The sequence below is a fragment of the Geotrypetes seraphini genome, chromosome 11, assembly GCF_902459505.1.
Source record: "Geotrypetes seraphini chromosome 11, aGeoSer1.1, whole genome shotgun sequence".
NCBI lineage: Eukaryota > Metazoa > Chordata > Amphibia > Gymnophiona > Dermophiidae > Geotrypetes > Geotrypetes seraphini.
The window spans coordinates 98365419-98389709 of record NC_047094.1 but is presented as its reverse complement, the minus strand read 5'-3'; the positions used below and the strand labels follow the sequence as shown (position 1 = coordinate 98389709).

General features: G+C 42.0%; 1 long non-coding RNA gene across 1 annotated transcript in view; it reads right to left on the bottom strand.

Moving 5' to 3' along the window:
• Nucleotides 1-24291, bottom strand: part of LOC117345748 — a 77546-nt gene that overhangs the window by 7414 nt on the left and 45841 nt on the right. Inside the window, exon 2 of the long non-coding RNA XR_004536500.1 lies at nucleotides 21622-21774. This is a non-coding gene — a long non-coding RNA (uncharacterized LOC117345748). The remainder of the gene's footprint in view (nucleotides 1-21621; nucleotides 21775-24291) is intronic.

The following is a 24291-nucleotide window of genomic DNA, read 5'->3' as shown; positions in this document are numbered from 1 at the left end:
TATAAGCTGCTCATGTAGGGAAATAGAAAGGGATGAAGGGGTAGAGAGGGTGGAAGACTAGAACTAGAAACCTTAAATGTTTCTTCCATTTACTGTACCAATTGTATTTCTTTCCCCCTTTCCCATTTGTGTTTATTGCTTGCCAGTCCATAATTACCTAGTACGTTCTGTAGTCAGTCATGTAGTTTATAGAAAGTTTGTTCTAAATGTTACATTTTTTTGCTGTAATGTTATTTTATATTCTGTACAACGCTTTGAAGAAACGAAAAAGTGTTTAATCAAAAATTAAATAAACTATAAACAGGTATGATAAACAAATACGGTGCTTTACCAGTTGGTAGGTTTAGGACTTAAATGCAGCTTTGAAAAAGTGGGTTTTCAGCCTGGATTTGAATATCGCCAGAAACAGAGCCCTCTTACCTTCTCTAAGAACAAACATTCTGAAATTTTGAAATGATTCCACCACTATCCATCCTGGAGCCAGGACAATAAATGAACCCATACCTCTAGTATGTGCTGCCGATTGACCCTGTGTTTCCTTCCACTGACTTGGTCTTTTAAAAAGACCTCTTTCACTTCTATGATAAAATACAATCGGTCTGGCTATAAAGTCATAAAATGAAATGCAGTACAACACACCAGATCAAGCTGCGTTTCACTTATGTAGCATAGTCTTCTGACCAGTGGCGTACTAAGGGGGGGGCGGGGAGAGGGCGGTCCGCCCCGGGTGCCAGCCCTGAGGGAGGTGCTCCCGGCCTTGCCGTTCAGTCCCCCCCACCCCCGAAGGACCGCTCGCCCCCCTGGCCTCCCTGCACCACCTATGAAGCAGCCCGCAGCGGGATCGCGATGTCGGCAATCCCTCAGCTGCTTCGGCGCTGCTTCCTGCGCCGCGGTCCCGCCCCCTCCCCTCCTCTGACGTCAGAGAAGGGGCGGGACCGCGGCGGAGGAAGCAGCTCCGAAGCAGCGAAGGGATTGCTGACATCGTGATTCCGCTGCGGGCTGATTCAGGTGGTGCAGGGGGGCGAGCGGTCCTTCGGGGGGAGGGGGGACTGAACTCAAGGCCGGGAGCACTCCCTCAGGGCCTGATTCAGGTGGTGCAGGGAGGCCATGGGGGGGGCGAGCGGTCCTTCAGGGTGGGGCGGGCAGGCAGGCCGGCAGGCAGGCCTTCAAGGGGGAGTGAGGGGTGACAGGCAGGCAGGCCTTCAAGAGGGGGGGGGACAGGCAGGCCTTCAAAGGGGAGACAGGCAGGCAGGCCTTCAAAGGGGGGACAGGCCTTCAAGGGGGGGGTCAGGCAGGCTTTCTAGGGAGGGACAGGCCTTCAAGGGGGGGGACAGGCAGGCAGGCTTTCAAGGGAGGGACAGGCCTTCAAGGGGGGGGACAGGCAGGCCTTCAAGGGGATCAGGCAGGCAGGCCTTCAGGGGGGGACAGGCAGGCAGGGAGGCCTCCAAGGGGGGTGCAGGCCTTCGGAGGGGGGGGTGCAGGCCTTCGGGGGGGAGTGCAGGCCTTCAGGGGTGGGATGCAAACCTTTAAGGGGGGGACAGGTCTTCAGGGAGGGGGGGCCCTGGTGTATAAATACACAGAGGGAATGAGGGGGTTCAAAGAGACGCACATATGCCGGACTGTGGGTGGGAAGAAATAATGGGTCTGAAAATAGAGAAGAGGGAGAGATGATGGACCATAGTTTTTAGAGAGGGAAGGAACAGAAAGGGAGAGAAGTTGAACACAAGGGATGGTGTGGAGGGGGGTATAGAGATACTGGATAGGAGGGTAGTTGGGAAAAGAAAGGGAGAGATGGTGGACCTTGGGGTGGTGGGGTAGGAGGGAGAGATGCTGGATGAAAGGGTATTAAGAAAAGATAGATCTGTGGAGGGAGACGAAAAAAGGATAGATGCCAGACCTCCTGGGGAGGGAAGGGAAACGGGGAGGACAGAGATGGCAGATGGATGGTTAGCATGCAGAAAGAAGGAAGGAGACCTGGCAAGCAAGTTATCAGAAGACAACCAGAGCCTTGGACCAACAAGATTTGAAAAATAACCAGACAACAAAAGGTAGAAAAACTAATTTTATTTTCTGTTTTGTGATTACAGTATGTCAGATTTGAAATATGTATCCTGCCAGAGCTGGTGTTAGTCCGCAAACATGAGCTAGGATTTAACAGAGAGGAAAAGTCCTTTTTGTTTCTTTATTTTATTTACACCACATCGCCAGTGTGGTTAGGAGAAGCCAAAGGGGGTGAAAAAGCTATAAAATAAACCCACCAGGATGTTTAAAAAAAAACAAACAAACACCTAATTGGGCAGGAAAGTTGAATCGAAAAACCAATTCAATAGGCTGAATCGAATCGAAAATTTTTTTTTTCTTGAATCGGGCAGCACTAGTTTGCACTACTGTCTTAGACTTTAGGACCTGGGATTGGAGAGAGATGGCATCCTCAGTACTTTATAATGCAAGTGAAACGAGGATTTGGTCAGACTTTTGAAGGGTCTGCAGAAGAAAAATATTGTATAGGCCGGGGACATGAGACAGCAGGAAACGGGAACTTTTCTTCCTTCTATTTTTGTGAATGGCAAGGCTGAGGATGTCAGAGTTCAATTAAAATATGTGCTTTATAAGAAAATATAATAATGTGTTTTATAAAGTTTATAAGCATTGCTGGCCTACCCGTTGAGGTGTTCCTAATGGTGGTGGTGGTGGCGGCAGCGTGTCAATGTGTTGAGAGGAAGAGGTGGTCTGGGAAATTCTGCTGAGCAAACTCTGGGCCCATTTCCACCCCCCAGTTAGTCCACTCCACTCAACTGGTTCACACACTGAGTGTGTCTTTGGGTGTTGTGCCTGGGTAGTTGTTTTGGGATCTCTTCTAGTGGTTTGTCAGTATCTCCTTGTGGTCCAAGGAAGGAAACTTTGTTAACCTTAGCATTGACCTTCAGAATATGTTTGTAACAGCGCTGCTTGTGTGGCATTAGACTATGTAGTGATCGAAAGAAAAAAACAGATCTTTGCACATTTTTACACTATATGGTGGGTGTATGAGGAGATTCACATTTCCTGCACAGCTAAGTCCTTGTGAAGTTACCTTGTTCTTTCTGTATTTGACATCTAGCAAGGTCTCTGTTTGGAAGGAAAGAACTAAGATTAAAAATGAAGTGGCCAGAAGTTATGGTAAAAGCAGATAGCATTGCTGATTTTAAGAAAGGTTTGGACAAATTCCTGGAGGAAAAGCCCATAGTCTGTTATTAAGACATGGGGGAAGTGTCTGCTTGCCCTGGATCGGTGGCATGGAATGTTGCTACTCTTTGGGTTTTGACCAGGTACTAATGACCTGGATTGGTTACCATGAGAATGGGCTACTGGGCATGATGGACCATTGGTCTGACCCAGTTAGGCTATTTTTATGTTATATTCTCATCTGTAGGGGCCTTTGTTTTCACTTCTTATTTTAATGTATTTTTTTTTCTGGGAACTTATCAGTGTTTTTTAGAATGGGAACAAAAATGGAAGAGAATTAATGTGTGTGGAATGGGTGGGGGGTTACTATTTTCTTCAGCTAAATAATTGAATCCACTTCAACCAGACATAGGAGAACTCACGCACCATTTACACACCCTCCAACCAAAATCGTCAAAAGAAAAAAAACTGTTCGATAACCTCCTAACACTCGACCCCCAACTCTACAACCTATTGACCTCGACCACAGACTACAAAACCTTCAAAAAAGAAATAAAAACCCTTTATTCAAAAACACATAAAACCGAACTAACACAATCAGAACTGTCCCAAGCATCACCTGCAACTACTCCATATGTACTTCTGATGTCATGACAATTCAGACATAATTTATGTTATGTTTGGATTAATGGTTACATATATGAGGTTCAATAAAAGAAAATTTTCAGTGCCTGTTTCTTTTATGACCATTTATTTTTCATGGTTATAACAAAAAATATTTTTTACATGGGGGGGGGGGTGTCAAAAAATGATGGGCCCCGGGTGCCACATACCCTAGGTACGCCACTGCTTCTGACATCATTAAAAAAAACCTGGAAGTTATTAGCTGGAATTTCAAGATGCTGAAGATAAAATATATTTTCAATGAGAAAACACTTGCTTACAAGTCAAAAAAAGAAAGCATTTGAGGAAAAAGCAAACAATTAAAAATATGCAATTACAGACGCTGCTTATAATTTTATGAAGTTTTGTAAACATATTGGATAGGGCAGATTGCTAAACCACTTACTAGATACATTCATTTTACAATTACATAAGAGTTACATTCTTCCATCCTTCAGTAGAATTTATGAGTTAACTTGCAATGAACTGTAGAAGAAATTTTCCCCCTGTTCTCCTGCAAGAGCTCCTCCCACTATTTTAATCTCTAGTTTGATCAGAACCAGATTCAGCACATCTGTTCATTTCCAGTCTCATCCCATAATGATCTTTGACAAGTCATTTCATCCTTTATAGCAATAGATTGTAATCACCCAGGGACAGGGAAACACTGAATGTACCAGAATGTAACTCACCTTAAGCTACTAGTGAAAAATATGTGAGCAAAATCAAAACAAATGCATCAATAAATAACCATCCTGTCTCATGCTGCTAATGGGTTACTATGGGAGGACCAGCAGAGCACACTGGGTGGCAACATGACCCGATTGTGCAGCAACTTAACACAAGAGCATCTTCCCACTGCATCCTATTTATTTATTCAATTTTCTATACCATTCTGCCTGGGGAGCTATTTAGGAAGTGCTATTGGACTCAGGAGTAGAGAATGACACGGTGACAAAATTCATCATCGTCCCCGTGGATAACCGCGGTAAACCATCTTCATGTCATTCTTTAAGGAGAGAGGGAAGAATCAGAGTATGAATGGCCACAACCACTGACCCGCAAGCTTTGCTCTGAAGAATGCTGGTGTAGAAGGACTGAGGTTGAAACAGACACTAAAGATTGACAGTCTCTGGTATCCAGAGCAGATATTGTGATGTCATAATGCCTCTTTCCACCATTGCCTAAGAGCCAATCACATCAGTGATGTCACAATGGCTTCATTATCAGAGTATGAATGGGCTCAGCCACTGACCCGCAAGCTTTGCTTTGAAGAATGCTGGTGTAGAAGGACTGAGGCTGAAATAGACACTAAAAAATGACATGGGATTATTTCCTGCAGTTATCCGCGGGGCGGGAACGGTGATGAATTTTGTCATTCTCTACTCAGGAGGGGTCTATTCCCTTGGACAGTTGGCTCCGTCAGATGACTGAGCTGGCACGTTTTGAACTTTGCTATCATAAACGCTCCACCAACCCTGAGGTGTTGACCTACTTGGCCCTGTGGAGGGTGTTCCTGTGGTTACCTCTGGTCTCCCGACTTGGGGGAAGGGGTAGGGAAGGGGGAGATTGAATGGGGAGTGTGCGAGGAGTATGTCCGATTGTTTGTCTGGTTTGTGCTGCCCCTCGCATAGGGGATTCTAGGGGATAGGTATAACATATTGAAAAATTAATGGGGCCAATGAGGGAAGCGGGCTGTTCTCGCTCTTGGACAGTCATGCGTCTTCCTGGTATACTATGTATTCTTATTGATGGATATTGTGTTCTTTTTCATTGATGCCTCTGTTTGCATATTTCATCCTTGTACCATGCTTGTTTCTCTTGTTGACTCTTTAATAAAAATGACATTAAAAAAAAAAAAAAATAAAAAAAAGGAAGTGCCAGGTGCTCTCACATTAACTCTGCATTATCCAGTTGGTGTGTGCTAATTATAATGTGCTATCTGGATTTTGTAGGAACACCCCCTCCAAGAAATATAAAAGAAAAAAAGATAATACACTAGTTAGCACATGCAAACTGGCAAAATACTGCAGAACGTTTTAACACACTTGTTGCCTGTTGTTGCATGCAAACCGTATGTTAAGGGCTTAATGCCCTTTAGTAAAAGGACCCTTAAATTCCATTAGTCCATTTGAATGCAGGGAAATAAAGATTAAACCAAATTATCAAGTTTTCAAGTTTATTTAAAAATTTTATAAACCGCCCAATCGGCTTTCTAGGCGGTGAACATTATGTTAAAAACTATACATCCTTTAACAATAATCATTATTTAAAACATTTTAAAAAACAATACAAAAACAAGCAGGAACATATTAAATTAGTGTTTAAGCCCGTTACATTAACGGGTGCTAGAATAGATGTGTGCACTTTTAGCACAATGGGTTGCTGAGGCGTTTCTTTCTTTCTTACTTTATGTTTTTTATTTCTCTCCCTGCCCCCCTTTCTTTCTGTCTCTGTCCCCCCTGTGTGTCTCTGTATCTTCCCTGGCCCCCCGTCTTACTGTCTCTCTCCCTGGCTGTCTGTCAGTCTTTCTTTGTTTCTGTATCTTCTCCCTTCGCGAGTGTGGGGCAGTTGTAGGCGCGCATGCGCACTCCTTCCGGCCACGGACATACGGAACACGCAGGTAAGAGTGCGCATGCGCCGCTTAGGGTTTTATTATGTTACATTAAAGGTGCTAGAATATATGTCATCTGTCTCCCTCCCACTGACTCTCTCTCTCTTCCTGGCCCCCTTTCTCTGTCTGTCTTTCTGTCCCTCTCCCTGCCCCTGTGTCTTTCTTTCTTTCTGTCTCCCTCCCTCCCGCTGTCTGTCTGTCATTTTTCCCCATTTCCCTGTGCAGCAGCATTTCCATCCCACTTCCCTATGCAGCATCAACAGCATTTCCCTCCTATCCCCCCTCCTTTCCTGTGCAGAAGTAGCAGTGGTATTTCCCTTCCCCTCTAAGTCCCTGTGTAGCAGTAGCAGCATTTTCCCCCACCCCCATTTCCCTTCTCTTACCTTCTCTTCCCTTACCCTTCCCTGCTCTGTTCGGCCCCTCCCCCTTCTTTTACTGCCGTTCTCCTGCTCGATCTGGCCTGCTCCTGACCCTCCCACCGCCGACAAACCTCTGGGCTCCAGCCATGTAGGCAGCACTTTAAACACGCTGCTTCGCGGCCTTCTACTGCCGATTTCCTCTCCCGCGTCTGTCTCCGATAATGTCATCAGAGACACGGCAGAGGAAATCGGCAGTAGAAGGGCGCGAAGCAGCATGTTTATAGTGCTGCCTATGCCGCTGGAGCCAGGAGGTTTGTGGAGGGTCAACGGGCGGAGCGGGGCTGCTCTCCACCACTTAGTTGCTGCCACTGGAATGCAAACAGGGCCGCGAGTGTGGGGCAGTTGTAGTCGCGCATGCGCACTTCTTCAGGCCACAGACATACGGAACACGCAAGTAGAAGTGCGCATGCGCGGCTTAGGGTTTTATTATAGAGATTAGACCAATAAGAGGATTTAGCTTATATTTCTTGACAAGCTTTCTGAGGCTGGCATTCATTTCCTCAGCTCAGGCAAGAATGAAATAATTCTCATTTTAAAGCACCACAGAATAAAAATCTATCATCTACCATTTTTACTTTTTTATTTAGGCCTATCAGTACCTGAATTACAGAACATTCACATATCTTTCAATAGCTTAAAATATAAAAATAAATCCTTCATCACTTACCTTATTATAGAGGCAATGGGAATAGCAGGTCTGGAATTTTATGGGTGACCCAAGCAAACTGAAATATCGTTAAGAAAAGGGAATTTACAGGGGAAGGTGGTGGTTCAAGGTGGGATGGGGAGGATTAGAGAAAAAAGCACGTGGATTTAAATTTAATTTCTAATTTGTGACCATCTGACACAAGTTTATTCAGAAAATAAGTCAGCACTGGCAGAGCTCAAATCAGAAATAAAAATGGGTGAGGCTTTACATATTGAAGACATATAAGATGGAATCTTATAATGCTTTGTATGCTAAGGCCAAGGAACCATCTTCATATTCAAAAATAGGAAAATCACGGAAGACAACCATCCCTGGTTGCAAAGGAATACTACTGATACATTGAAAACAGCTGACTCGCTAATGGTTTTTCATTTATCCCAGTTTGACTGCGAGTTATCCAAAATCTGTTGGATTCAGATGTAAACCAAATATTCACTCTTCCCTAAACAAAACCACCGTGCCATGAGACACTGTCAGCTCTAAGAAGAGAGAGTATCTTGCTCCAAACCTACATTTTTATTATCTTATTATGAAGTACTCTAATACCCTCATCACCTCTCGCCTAGACTACTGTAACCTGCTTCTCACTGGCCTTCCTCTAAATCATCTCTCCTCCCTTCAGTCTGTTCAGAACTGTGCTGCATTCCTCATATTCCGCCAATATCGCTAGGCACACATTACCCCCTCCTCAATAGAGGTTTGCACGGGAATGGGGATCGCGGGAATCCCGTGGGTCCCGCGGGACTCCCGCGGGAATACCCCCTAACCCACGGGACTCCCACGGGGACCCACCTCTGGCCCACGGGACTCCCACAGGGACCCCCCTCTAGCCAACGGGACTCCCATGGGGCTGGAAGGCTTTGGAAGCAGGGTTCATCCATATAATATAATGGACATGTCAGCCTTAGTAAAAGAGGGGATTTATAAGTTAATTACCTGAACAGAAAACAAAAAAAGGGTTCCACTAAAGAGATTCCACAAGGAAAACAGCAGCGCAAACACAAAAGAAACTGTGGAATTGATGATCCTGTCAGAAGTAATTGCTGCTTTTTATGGGGATGGGCAGGGATGGAGGTAATTGCTTGCAGGGATGGGTGGGGATGGAGAGGATCCTGACGGGGATGGGTGGGATTTATGTCCCCGTTCAACTCTCTACTCCTCAATTCACTTCATTGACTCCCTATTCTTTCTGCATATAGTTCAAACTCCTGTTAATGACCTACAAGTGAATTCACTCTCAGTATCTCTCCTCTCCCCACACTCACCCCACCCCCTGGGCACTCAAATATAACCAACCTGAATATAAAGGAGTAAAAAAGATTGACTCGAATATAAACCGGTGCGGGTGTGTGTGTTAATATTCAAATGCCCTGCCAGGCTCTGCACCCAGCCCCCAACCCCCCTCCCTCATCTGCCCTGCCGGGCTCTGCACCCAACCTCCCTCCTATCGTGGTTGAAGTGTTTCCGGTGTCTGGCATGAGGGAGTGTGCATCCCTCCTGCTGGTTGGGGGGGGGGTGTCCTCTGCCAAAGCTGGCTCAGCTGATTGCGGCAGGCAAATCTCCCCGATCAGCTGAGGAGCCCCGCTGACTCAGCTGATTTGGGGGGGGGGGGGGTCTCCTGCTATGATCAGTTTATGGCTGCTGCGGTCTAACAGCAAAGACAGGTGGCTGAAATGTAGGCCATAATTTTCTGGGCCTACATTTCAGTCACCTATATTGGCATGAATCTCAGCTAGGTGGCTCTTTAGCTCACCTAATGCCATTTCCGGCATTAGTCATGCCTAGTTTGGCTTTCCGTGGCTTAAAGTGACTACCTAGCCACGATTTTAGCCGTCTGTTATTTAGGCATCTGTATTTTGCCGTTTCTGACAGCATTTTTCAATTAACTTAAGCATCAGCAGGGTGCCTACCGACGCCTAAGTTTAGGCACTGGTTATAGAATTTTCCCCAAACTGCCTAACTCGGTACATCAAACTTCATCTCTGGCCGTCTTCAAATCCAGATTCTAAGCCCACTTCTTTGAAGCTGCTTTCAATTCCAAACTCCAACCCACCTGCTATTGATGCACCTTCTTGTCCAGTTTGCCTATTTTGACTAGATTGTAAGCTCTGTAAAGATACTGTAAAGATTGAAATTACTGCATAGAATAAATATTAATATTTTTTTCCCTTTTATTCATACACGTCCAGGGTAGGGTGGAGGGGTGGGAATATTTTATGATTTCTTTAGCTTATGAATAATTGTTGGGTATAAAGATTCTTCAAACTTTCAAATAATAAAAGAACAAGAGGGCATTCGGAAAAGTTGAAAGGGGACAGATTCAAAACGAATGCTAGGAAGTTTCAAGTTTCAAGTTTATTAATATATTTGATGAATCGCTTATTAGAATTACTAAGCGATGTACAAAATCAAAATAGAGTATAATAAAAAGAAACAAACATTTTAACAATATATTTTCATAGAATACAAACATGAGTCGGGAGGGAAAGAATAAAAGTTACAATTTTCAATTTATGGTAGAAAAAATGGAAAAAACAAGAGGGTGAGGGGTAGTTAAATCACAGCATGATTTAAAATCTCACTTAAAATTTAAATATTAAAAGCATCTTTAAGTAGATAAGATTTTAAAAGTTTTTTGAATATTGTGACATCTTTTTCGTTTCTAATATATTGTGGCAGGGCGTTCCACCATTGAGGTCCCATCACAGAGAATATGTCAGATCTTCTTGTTCCAATAATTTTAATTTAAGGAGATTTTGACCAGATGAACGGAGTGGGCGTTGAGTACTGTGTGGTATTAATAATCTAGATATAAATTGAGGTTCATCGAAGGCTAGAGTTTTAAAGATAAGCAGCATTATTTTAAAGGTGATTCTATGACCAATTGGAAGCCAATGGGCGTCTATTAACAATGGTGAAACATGGTCGTATTTCCTAGCATTGTATATTAATTTAATAGCAGGGTTTTGTATCAGCTGAAGTCTTCTTTTTTTCTTTCTGTGTAATGTTAAGGAGAAGTGCATTGCAGTAGTCGAGTTTTGCTATGATTAGAGTTCTTCTTTACCCAGCGTGTGGTGGACACCTGGAATGCGCTTCCAGAGGATGTAATAGGACAGAGTACGGTACTGGGGTTCAAGAGGGAATTGGACGCAGTATTCCAGGTGAGGTCGTAGGTACCCTCACTAAAATTGTAGGGAAAAAGACCTCACAACAAAATGCTCAAAACCTCTAACAAACCTTTGGTGATATTGAGGAGCTTCTTTCATCATTGGTCATAAGAAAACTCCACAAAATTTATTACAAAAAAACACTATTAACTAGTCAAATATGAACTTTACCTGGCAAGATAACAAAGTCACTTGAAATCAGAGAAGTGTCTCCTTGTAGTAAACCTTTGGCTACAGATTCCTCTCTTTTGATGACGATTACTTTAAGATGTTCCAGTGGTGTAGTGAGAGAAGGAGCGAGCTGTCTGCCACAAAGGAGAGCAAGTAAACCTCCTGATTTCACGAGGAATGGAGACACTACCTTAAGAAGAAAGGAAGGGACTGTAAGAAGGGAAACTGAGTTCTCCATAAAGGAGAGATAAGGATCCTGACAAAGCAAGAGCTTGCAGCTCAGAAACCCTTCGAGCCAAGATCACTGTGACCAGAAAGACTGTCTTGAGAGTAAGGTCCTTTACAGAGGGGGATGCTTCTGGATTCCCCTAGTCGGTGCTTGTTATCATAAATGCGAGTCTCCTTGGCTGGGTCATGTAGTGCAGAGGATTAGAACCCAGTAGGAGGTGACCTGGTCCTCAACTGTTTGGAGACCCTGGTCCTGGCTAGAGTTTCTGCTGCTCCTTTGGGGAAAGGTGGTCAGGATGATGTCCAATAATGCCACCACGGTGGCCTAACTCAACAAGCAGGGAGGGGTACCAAGAATCGGGTGGTAGTCTGAAAACAGTGTTCCTCTTTCAGTGGCAGTGTGCCTCTGTCACCTACAGTAGGGTTACCAGACATCTGGATTTACCCAGACATGTCCTCTTTTTAGAGGGCATATCCGGATGTCCAGACCAGTGATGCCCCTATTTGTCGATTCAAATTGATTCAGGTTGGTGAATCGATTTGAATCGATTCATTTTCTCAAAAACTTGGGCTTTCAGATTTACTGACCAATCCTCCTCCCCGCATACCTTCAGGCCTCCTAAAGCTGGAGCAGCAGCGTTCTGGCAACAAAAAGCCTGTCCTAAGGGCTGCCTCTTGCTGGCTGTCCACTGCCGCTGCTGCTCCTGTAGGAAGCTCGATGTCAGAGCTCATGGTTGTGGTGGTGATGGGGAGTGTCGGACGGGAAGTGCTGCATAGGTGCCAGCGCTGTGGGTACCCTCGGCTCTGCAGCTTTAAGGGGTTCCCCAAAGGCTGGTATGTTTTCCCCTTCTCCCCACCATCGTCCGGCTTCCCCATGGCCTCCCGGTCTTGCTAGGAGGCCAGGGGAAGCCAGTTGACGGTGGAGAGAAGGGGAAAACATGCCGGCCTTCAGGAGTCCCCTGGTATAGCTATTAGAAGGACAAGGAGGGAAGGGATCCAAAGAGAGGGGCATATGCCGGACTGAGGGTGGGGGAAGGGGAAGAAATAATGGGTCTTGAAACATGAGAGGGAGAACGATGGTGGATAATGGAATGGAGGGAAAAGAAAGGGAGATAAGTTGAACCCAAGGGATGGTGTGGAGGGAGGGGAAATAGAAATACTAGATGGGGGGAGTGATCATTAGAGAAATGCTGGATAGAGACAAAAAAAAAAAGGAGAGATGCCAGACCTCCAGGGGAAGGAAGGGAAACTGAAGGAGAGGACATTGATGGAAGATGGATGGTAAGCACGGAGAAAGAATAAAACATCAAATGGGCAGGAGACTCTGGCAAGTGAGTTAACAGAAGACAAACAGAAACCAGAGCCTGGGACCAACATGATTTGAATAATGACCAGGCAATGTCAAAAATAATTTTATTTTCTATTTTCTGATTACAATATGTTAGATTTGAAATGTTTATCCTGCCAGAGCTGGTGTTAAACAGCAAATGTGAGCTAGGGCCTAAGAGAGAGAGAAAGTTTTTTTTGCTTATTTTGTTTACACCACAGCACCAGCATGGGTAGTAGAGGGCAAATGGGGTGGAGTGGGTGAAGAGGCTACAAAATAAACCCACCAGGACATTTGAAAAAACACCCAATTGGTCAGGAAAATGGATTCAATAGGCTGAATCGAATCGAAAATTTTTTCTCTGAATCGGGCAGCATTAGTCCGGATAGCTTTTCAAGACCTGGCACTTTGTCTGGGTTTTGAAAAACTTCTTCTTTGAGAATGCGTCGGGAGGGCATCTGCACATGCAACGCGGTGACATCATTGCTCCCTCTGGCCAGCAGGCCTGCCTCTTCACAATGGTGGACCTTCCCCTTCCTGGTGTATCCTGGGATGCACCGGGGAGAGGGCCTAAGGCTCTGATTGGCCCAGGCGTCTAAGGCTCCTCCCACAGGAAGAGGCATCCCTCCAGCCAGCCTTACTACAAAAGGTATGGAAAGGGGATTGGGGTGGGCTTAGGGGTGCTGTTGTGGGGGTTTGGGCAAGTGTTCCAGTGGGGGTTTGGGGAGGGGTCATGGATTTGAAGGGGCCTGCCAGGCAAGACCTTCCTCAGCTGAATCCATGTTGACTCTTTCTCATTAAATCATGTTTGTCTACATGTTCCACAATCTTATTTTTTTAATACGTTTTTCTCTATTTTGCCCGGCACCAAGGTCAGGCTTACCAGTCTGTAATTTCCCGAATCTCTCCAGGAACCCTTTTTAAAAATCGGCGTAATATTGGCCACCCTCCAATCTTCAGGTACTACAGATGATTTTAACAGCAGGTTGTAGATCACTAACAGCAGATCAGCAATTTCATGTTTGAGTTCTTTCAGTACCCTGGGATGTATACCGACACCTAAGTTTAGGCACTGGTTATAAAATTTCCTTGTAAATGTCTAGTCCCTTATACATTATCAGCAAGTTAAATTTTTGCTTTTGAAAACAGTGTTTCACAAATCTGATTAGTTTATGGGGATACATGCCTGAAAATACATTTAACGTGTTATTATTCAAATTATTCTCTGCTATCCATGAAGATAGAGAATAGGCAATTTAACACTGGTTTCATATGCTAAACTAATCCAGTGAGGCACCAGCCTCTGAAGCAAAATAATCCTGAGTCAATCAGATAGGGAAATGTGCCAGCTTTATGGACCTCACAGAGAGCACAATGGAACAGAAGCAATCTATGCATTCAGATAGGAAAATCAGGGCTTATGCAACAAAAACACCAGGGACAATACTGAAGTCATTAAAAGTAAAAATGCTCAACATAAACACTTTAGTTGGAAGTAACTAATTGGAATTATGCAAAAGTTAAACAAACACAAGCTTTCCAGTTAGAAGCACAAGGAAGAAAAATTGTTTTGCCTTTTCTGTGTTATTCTATGGTCAGAATGTTCTTCATCAAATATACAGTATACACACTCTTTATACTTCAAAAGTCATTAGCACATTAAATATGGAACACCCTTCCAGACCTACTAAATAATATTTTCTTCAAACGGCGACGGCCCCGGCATTGACGTCAAGTAAGTTCCACTGTTCCTTGCAAGCGGTTCTGCTCGGCCAAAGCTTCCCCTCTGACATGAACCACCCTCATGGGAAAGAAAGTGACCCGCAAAGGTGAGGGGAAGGGGGTCAGATGATGGAAGTAAGGGGTGGAGAGAAGGGGCAGATGATGGAAGTGAGGAGAGGAGAAAGAGAAGGGGACAGATGATGAAAGTGAGAAGAAAGAAGAGAGAGCAGAAGGCAGATGAATGTCAGTTGAGAGGGGAAAGCAGATGCTGGATGGAAGTGGGGAAAGAACACATACTGGATGGAAGGAAGAGATAAATAAAGGGAGAAGAAAATAGAGTTAGTAAGATAATGGAGGGGTGAGGTAAAGGGGTGACAAGCTATGGGTAGACACAGTGAAAAGAGGGAAACAGGACTAAATAGTAAGAAAGAATTTAATTTAGATGGAGGCAGAAAATAGAGAAGGAAGACCAGAGAAGAAAAAGAAAGGGAAGAGAGAGGAGAGAACGATATCAGATCTGAGTGGAGGAAATGAGAAGAGAGAGATGCTAAAAACCACAGGGGGGAGGGAAGGAGAGATATACCAGACCATGAGGGGAACAGAAGGAAGATGATGGTTGCCAGACCAAATTGGGGGGGGAGGGGGGCAGGAGGAGAGATGGCAAGGAAAGACAGACAGTGAATGGAAGGGGCAGATGCTGGACTGAAGAGACAGAGGGCAGACGCTGGATGGAAGGGAGTGAAAAGACAATGGAAGCAGAAACCAGAGATGACAAAAGGTAGAAAAAAATAATTTTATTTCTATCTTGTGATTAGAATATATCAGATTTGCAATATATATCTTGCTAGAGCTGATGTTAGACATAACTGGGGAGTACTTCTTTAGCTTTCAGCTGGTTTAGGGCTCTCTCTGGCCCAGGGGGCAGTTGCCCTAGTTCCACTCCCCTAAACAAAATTCATAAAATTAGAGAAAGCATTAACTCAAAAGGCAACCATAATGTAGATATGGAACCAATTCCAACTTTACCTATAACAAAATGTACCACTTTTCAAATACCATCTTTGGAGGTTCTCAAACAATTGTTACAAAGCATCAACATCAAAGGTGCAGATTCTCATTCAATTTCTCCTTTCTTTATAAAACGTTTCTTTACCTTCTTTGGTCCGTTCATTCAGTCAATGATTGAAAATAGTTTAATAACAGGGATTATACCAAAAGAATGGAAAGAAGCAATCATCTGTCCTATAATTAAAAATCCTAATGACTCAATCTCATCTGAATTGAACTATTGACCAATCGCCAATTTACCATTTCTCACTAAGTTAATAGAAAAAGTCGTTTTTAACCATTTAAGCAACTTCATTGAAAAAACTAATACATTATATCCTAACCAGACAGACTTTAGAGCCAACTATTCAACAGAATATTCGATGATAGGTCTTACAACCAATATTCAATATTACTTGGATCATCATAAATTGGTTCTCCTGATTTCACTTGACCTATCGGCAGCATTTGATACCATCGACCACCATTTACTCCTTAATAGACTATCTGCAATTGGTATCTCAGACCAAGTTTTAAATTGGTTTAAGTCATATTTTCAGGACAGGTCATCTAAAGTTTTCTTCAATGATACATCATCAAGTACTTATACAAATTCATATGGTATCCCTCAAGGTTCTATCTTGCCTCCTCTTTTATTCAATATCTTCCTAGCCCCTCTTCTTACATTAAGCCAATCCATAGGATTTTCTGTTTACGCTTATGCAGATGATATCCAGCTTTTACATCCAATAAATACTGCAGATCCTAATGAGATAATGAACATAAATAATAAGTTAAAACAAATTAGTCAATGGTTAAAAGACAATATGCTAGCCCTTAATCCATCTAAATCTTCAATAATGTTCTTGCCATGGAAAAAAAGACATCACATTTGCAGCACAAATCTATTTGGATAATTTTCCACTACAAAAAGTAACAACGATTCCGTTGTTTTTATAAACTACGTTTTTATAAACTTGTTTTTATAAACTACATCTCATTAGATCTTTAGCCAAAGTTTTAGAATCTAAAGCCCTTAATGTATTAATTCACTCTTTTGATAATTTCTAGGCTGGACTACTGCAATACACTGTACCAAGGTATAACACAGAAAGAAATACGAAGGTTACAAATAATACAAAACACAGCAATAAAAATTATTACTAACTCCAAAAAATAGATCATGTCACTCCTCTCTTGCAAGAAGCACACTGGCTACCGATTTCACACAGAATAACATAAAATCGCACTATTAACATTTAAAATTCAGAAAACTAATACTCCCTTATTTTTATATCGATATTTAATACCTTATTCCCCAGCTAGATCTCTTAGATCAGCTGATCAGTATTTGCTGTCCATTCCATCATTGAAAGTAATTGGCACCAGAAGAACCACAACTTTTTCTATCTTGGGACCCCAGCTTTGGAACAAACTTCCAATATTTTTGCGCGTTTAAACTTCCTTAGAAAAATTTAAAAGCAAACTAAAAAGCTATCTTTATAAAGATGCATATGAAACCTAGATAAGATAATCTCTTTGATTTTCTATTATCACTTTAGATCAAGTCTTTTATCAAAAAAAAAAACCAACCAGTTACTTTTAGACCAAGTTTCTGTAAAACCTTTTAATAACCCTCCTGATGTTGTTCTTCCCTAAATATTTTTTCTTTTTGGTTATTTTATTTTAAACAAATGTAATTTATCCTTGTATTCCTTATGTATCTTCAAATAACTATAGATAAGATTGTATGTTTTTATTGTTTAAATGGTTATTTGTCCCCCTAAAATTACTATTGTTAAATGCATTGAATTATTTGATATTGCGTTCAAATCAAAACCTTAATAAAACTTGAAACTTGAAACACCATTCCTGCCATGTGTGACTGTGGTATTCTATTACATGATATTTGTGTAGTATTCTGTAATAATTTGGCTTATTCAGTTTTCTTGATAGTAGAGGGGATATATGTGAAGGGGAGGGGAGATAGGGGTTTTGTTGATCTTTGCCCTGTTTATTTGTATTTATAAAATGACAATTGTATAGAATATTGTTTCTTTTTATACTTTTATAAAATATGTTCAATATAAAATCATAACTATTTGAGGCTTGTGCGGATGGGATCAGATGGTTTGTGGGACCGAGCTCGCTTGGACGGGGCGGCGATGGTTTTAAAAAAAAATTTCAGTCTTAGTAGTTTGCCAGTCCACGAAATAATTATTTTATTTTCACCGGTCCATAGGAGTAAAAAGGTTGAAGAACACTGCTTTAAATGATGTTTGGTTGACGGTAAAAAAAAAAAATAATTGGCACTACAAGGTACAGTGCAAAAATTGTGTCAGTTTTCCTCAAATATTACCCTAAAAGTGAATGACCATATGTTTGTGTTGGGAAATAAGCTGGATCAATTGGATGTTTTAGTCAATACTTTACAAAAAAACTGTAGTTTCTGGCATTATGGATAGAGCAACGCTTCATGCCAAATTGGAGAAAATGGAAAATTTAGTGAGAGTAAAAAACTTTCGATTCTTGAATTTTCTTATCTCTCATTATTTGGCCCCACTGGAGCTCTTGAGAATGTATAAGGAAATATTACAGTACAATCAAGTAGATACCTTTCAGCCAGATAATCTTTATTACATCCCCAGGAGCTCCAGAGAGGCAGAAGAGAAGAGAGAAATGGATAAGATGGTTTTCCCGGATAGTTTAAATATCTCACAATTTCTTGAATCATCAAAAGATATAATTGCTAGACGTGCTACCTTGTTGGTAGTATTTAAAACAGAATTGGAGAAGCAGTCTATATTAACATTGTATTTTGAGAAAAAACAAGCATTGTTTTATGGTCAAAAAGTAAATGTGTTTCCTGATGTCTTCAGGCAGACTCAGCTTAGAAGAAAATTGTTCCTACAGCTTAAGTCTAAGGTTTTGGCAGCAAGGTGGGAGCAACTTTTTTTCTCAAATTTCCATGTAAGTGCTTGATTACCTATGCAAGTGATAAATATGTGTTTATGGATCCTATTCAGTTAGAAGATTTCATTAAAGAAAAACCTTTATTGAAAGTTTCATAGAAGTTTTTTGGTTGAGGATAATTTGTGACAAAAAGAAAAGAAAATGGCCAACTCATGCCAGTTCCTGTGGAGAAATTATTTAATTAATATATTTGCTTTCTGCCGGTGTATCAAGCGACTCCAATAATGTATCTTTGAAAGAAAAGGATTTATTTTCTTGTTTCCTTTAAATTGGTTTATTTTAGTGTGGATTTTGTTATTTTTGTATGTAACAAATATTAAATAAATTATTAAAAAAACAAAACAAAACAAAAACCAGCTCAGTTAACCGCTCTTAGTACATCCTCAGCAATGCGTTCCAGAGCTTAACTATTCTCTGAGTGAAAAAATATTTCATTCTATTGGTTTTAAAAGTATTTTCCTGTAACTACATCGAACATCTCCTAATCTCTATAATTTTTGATGGAGTAAAAATCGATCCGCTTGTACCTATTCTACATCACTCAGGATTTTGTAGACTTCAATCATATCTCCCCTCAGCTGTCTCTTTTCCAAGCTGAAGAGCCCTAACTTTTTTAGTCTTTCGTCATATGAGAGGAGTTTCATCCCCTTTATCATCTTGGTCGCTCTTCTTTGAACCTTTTCTAGTTCCGCTATATCTTTTCTGAGATAAGGCAACCAGAATTGAATGCAATACTCAAGGTAAGGTCACACCAAGAAGGGATACAGATGCATTATAACATTCTTAGGGCTCCTTTTACAAAGCCTTGGTGAAGGGTTGCGAGAACTGACGGCAAACATTCAGGGAGTGGTGCGGACCAGGCTGGAGCACGAAAAGCTTGCGCCTGCCTTGTGTACCACTCTGCCAGAAGAGAGAACAGCCTTCTAGTGAGGGAGGGGCAGGACATAGGAAAGCTCCTGTCGATACAGCGCTGGACCAATGGAAGTAAAAAAGGTACCGGGGGGGGGGAGGGCTCCCTACCACTAGACCTGCCTTGTACCCTGTCCCGGCCTACCTCTAGACCACCAAATGGAGGACAGGGTACAGGGCATCCTCTACAGGGGGGTGCGTCTTATGGTCGGATGTGTCCTATAGAACGAAAAATACGGTACATTCATTCTTAGTACATAATTGTTGGTATCTTCTTTATAGAATTACCCCCATTGAGTCCAGTTCACAAAAGTTTAAACATCATTAGCAGCTTTTCATTGTCTAGATCAGTGGTTCCCAAACCTGTCCTGGAGGACCCCCAGGCCAGTCGGGTTTTCAAGATAGCCCTAATGAATATGCATGACAGAGATTTGCATATAATGGAGATGCCAGGAATGCAGATCTGCTCCATGCTTATTCATTAGGGCTATCTTGAAAATCCGACTGGCCTGGGGGTTCGCCAGGACAGGTTTGGGAACCACTGGTCTAGATCATGCAATAGCAAAAAAAGATTAAAAGAAATCCTGGGTTGCAACATAACCAATAGCTTAGGGTGTGCAGGGCACAGATATTTGTTATATTTAGTTTCCTGTGTCATTTTCAGAATTTTTCTTTTGCTTCTGTTTGGTTTTTTAAATGTTTGTTTTGGGAGCAATATCATTAGTATTGAACACTTGGGCTAAAACATGTTCACTTCTCCCTCCGCAATTTCATGAGACCGCAGGAACTCGCAGCATTCAGGGGACAGGAATGCAGGAAGATCGTTCCTGCCCCACTTCACCGCTAGACCACCAGGGCTTTATAGGTAAGGTCTACAGGGGCCAGGAAGTTGAGAAGGAGGTGGGATGGCTTAGAGACAGCCAGAACAGGATGTGGGAAAGATTGCTCCTGTCCCAGTTCAATGATGGACCACCAGGGCTTCAGGAAGGCCTATAGTGGGCATCGGTGCCTGGATAGGAGGGAGGGCTGGTTGCAAAGCAGGGCACTTGAATATAACACCCCCCCCCCTCCGGTTTATATTCGGGTATACATGCTATGTTTCTCTGTTCTCTTGTTAAATAGGATCATAAAGATAGTGACTGTAAAAAGAATAAATTAGTTACTGTTGTATTAAAGGATGTGCAGCCAAAAAACCTTTTGTGTTGTGTCTCATATCATTTAGGGAAATATTTGTTTTATTCTGGAGATTCTGCCCCCCCCCTCCCACATCATGGGAGATGAAAGAAAACAAAAATTTCCTTGATGCATTCCTGAGTCCCTCTTCCCCCTAAGAGCAAGCAACACCTCCACCTTTCCCACACCCCATAGGACCCTCAGGCCTACCTAAATTCCTGGTGGTCTAGCTGTATTCCATCAGGGCAAGAGTGATTACTAATATGAAAGGTCATAGCTGCTATACTGAATGTAGTTATGGACAGGGCAGGAGTGAATGGGCGTCGTTCCTGACCCAATGGACATATGCTAGATCACTAGGGCTTTGGGTAGGGTTGGGAGCCCATGGGAAAGAAGCCATGGGTTCACAAGGAGAGGGGCCAGACAAGAAGGTTAGTTGTTTACCAAACCTGTTATCCAAACAACTTGACAAACAAAATTCTTCCTTTTTTCATAGGTGCTAACAACTAGAAACAGCTAACTATTTCTAGTTCTTATTTTTTTTTCCATTTATAATTTTTATTCATTTTCAAATTTTACATGAAGTGTACAAAATATTGAAATACAATTGAATGAATACACAATATCACTTTTATATCTAATACATAATATTCTAAACATATTTTTATCCCCTCTCCCTCCCCCCACCCTTCAAGTACTTTCCAATCATACATTACATATTGTATATCATATTATAGCATATTGTGTAAAAATTATTTTCACTACCCCCCCTCCATGTGTGTCACAAAGAAAATATTGAAAAGAAGAAAAGAAGAAGAGAATTCCTACTATTCATTCATTACAATATTTTGTCAATGGCCCCCATATTTTTATAAATTTAGTATATGTCCCTCTTTGTATTGCTATTGCTCTTTCCATTTTGAATATGTGACATATTGTATTCCACCAAAATGTATAATTTAGGTTTCTATAATTCTTCCAATTGTTGGTTATATGCTGAATGGCAACCCCTGTCATAACTAATAAAAGCTTGTTATTTTCTGGTGAAATTTGACTTTTTTTTCTCATCATCATTCCAAATAACACTGTATCGTATGATATTGCTACATGATTTTCCATCAATTTATTAATTTGTGGCCAAATTGCATTCCAAAAACTTTTAATGTAGGGACAATGATACAGTAAATGATCCAACGTCCCAGGTTCCAGATTACAGTGCCAGCATCTATTGGACTTGGAACTATCTAATTTTTGCAAACGTGTATTTCTAGTTCTAATATCTTCAGATTATATGAAATTTTAGCAGTATTCTGACCACTACAAGCTTTACATACCATTAAAGGAGTAACTTCCCAAAAAGGATTCACTATCAGCGCTCTGTAGTAAACCTCACAGGAATCAGTTGCCCAAGCAAAGTGCCAGGAAAGCCAGAGTCTGACCATTTCCCAAAGTGATGCATTTTCTGATTGGCAATTCTTGGAGAAATCCTAGGTAAATAAGAAGAAACTCAATATTGTATACAATATACACTTAATATTTTGCAATCAATAGATGGAGAAAATAGTTCATAAAAGTCTGTAACAGATGCATTAATGTTAGTCCAGTAAGACAGGATTAACTTCACTTATTTATAACCCTTTATTTTTTATATCAAAGTGGAATAACAATAAAAATGTGTTTTTACCTGCTAATTTCCTTTCTCTGAGTCCTGCTAGACCAATCTACACTCTGACCAGCAACTGGAGGCAGAGAACACGGACATTTCAGTGATGCCATCATTTGTATAAGTATCTGATACTCAACACCCTGTAATAACTACCTAGCTCAGACTCATGTCCCAAGTATATAACAGAGCCACTGCATGGAGCCACCCCATGTACTTACTAGGAGAGAACATCAACATACATCCGGCACCATGGATGACCGATATGGATCAACCTCACATAACCAATATGCAACTCAATCACAGGAGCAAATGAATAAATCCACATCATGGAGGGACACCCTGACTCCAGCTTTAAAGTATGAAACAAAGCTATGAACCCAGTCCATATACCTAATCCAAGACACTGAAAGATGAAAGCAGCTCATGCCTCACAGAAAGCCTCGCGCCTCACATGAAAGCAGCTCACGCCTCACCCACAAGGGCAGGGAAAACTCCCTTCTCTGAATTGACACTAAGAAAATCTGAGAGGATCTCAGGGCCTCCAGACACATCCTTGAGGAATGTGCTACTGTTTTCTTCTAAGACAGATTCTGGACCGATCTTGCATGACACAAAGAAAGGAAATTAGCATGTAAAAATTAATTTTCCCTTCCTTATTTTCCTGTTATACAAGCCTAAACGAAGGGAACATACTAGAGTTCCAAGGTCTCTAGGTGGAACAAGAAAAAGCCTTGATTGCAACCAATTCACCAAGTAGACAGCCACATAGCAGGTGGGAGAAAGGATCGACTGGTGACTGCCTCCCAGGAGCGAGAACAAAGGACATCGTGGATAAAATTGGAAAGATCCTAGAAGGAGCAGAGACGGAAGAGACTACAGTAATGATCCATATTGGGACAAATTATGTCAGCAGAAGTGCACTGATAGAACAGTTCAAGATTCTGGGAAGGAAGTTAAAGATGAGGATTCAGAAGATAGCGTTTTCAGAGATCCTACCAGTACTGAGGGCAGATGTGAAGAGGCAGACGGAACTACAATCAATAAATGCATGGATGAGGAGATGGTGTGAGGAAGAGGGGTTCCACTTTGTGAGGAACTGGACGTTTTGGGGCAAGAACAAGCTCTTCAGGAGAGATGGACTGCACCTGAGCACAGTGGGAACTAGACTTCTAGCAAACAATATCAGGAGGGGAATAGAACAGGCTTTAAACTAAGAAGAAGGGGAAAGCCGACAGTCGACCAAGTGTCCACGATTTGGAAGAAGGTATCCCGTGAAGATACTAAGTGGGAAAAATGCTGGGAAGAAACAATGGGCAAAACACAGGAGTTGACTGACCCAGAAGAGGAGGATAAGAGGATTGTAGCACAGGAGAAGAAAATAAAGATCGAAGCACAGGGAAAGGAAACGAAGACAAAAAAAATACCAGGACTTAACTTGCACATATGCTAATGCAAGGAGCCTAAGGAACAAAATGGGGTAATTAGAAGTCATGGCCAAAGCTGAGAACCTAGACATCACTGGAGTCTCAGAAACATGGTGGAATGAAGAAAACAAATGGGACATAGTACTGCCGGGGTACAAACTCTATCGCGAGGACAGGTCAGGTCAGAAAGGAGGAGGAATAGCCCTATATATAAAAGAAAGCATACATTCGACTAGAGTGGACACAGCAGCAACGACCAACAAATTGGAATCACTATGGGTTAAAATACCGGGAAGGAAAGGGCCTGAGATAAAATTTGGCCTGTACTATCATCCATCTAGGCAAACCGAAGCTACTGATGAAGAAATGGAAGCTGAGATGAAACAAGAATGCAAAAGTGGTAACACGATTATTATGGATAGACTGGAGTCATGGAAACTCAAAATGCGCTAGGGAGACCAGATTCCTGGAAGCTATACAGGACTTCTTCATGGATCAGCTTGTCAGAGAACCGACGAGAGGGAATGCCACTCTGGATCTAATCCTTAATGGGCTAAGAGGACCTGCAAAGGAAGTAGAAGTAGTGGGACCGTTGGGAAACAGCATTCACAATATGATCAAGTTCAAAGTTGAAGTAGGAATACCGAAGGGAAAGAGAACCACAGTGACAACTTTTAACTTCAAGAAAGGAAATAAGAAGCGATGAGGGTAACGGTAAGGAAGAAACTTAGGAACAGCTCAAAGAAATGGCAGACTGTAGAGCAAGCCTGGTCTTTATTCAAGGACACGGTGAGCGAGGCGCAAAATCTGTATATCCCCAGATTCAGAAAAGGGTGCAAAAAGAGCCTAACAAAAGACCCGGCGTGGATAACTAAAGAAGTGAAGAAAGCGATAGTTGATAAGAAGAATTCTTT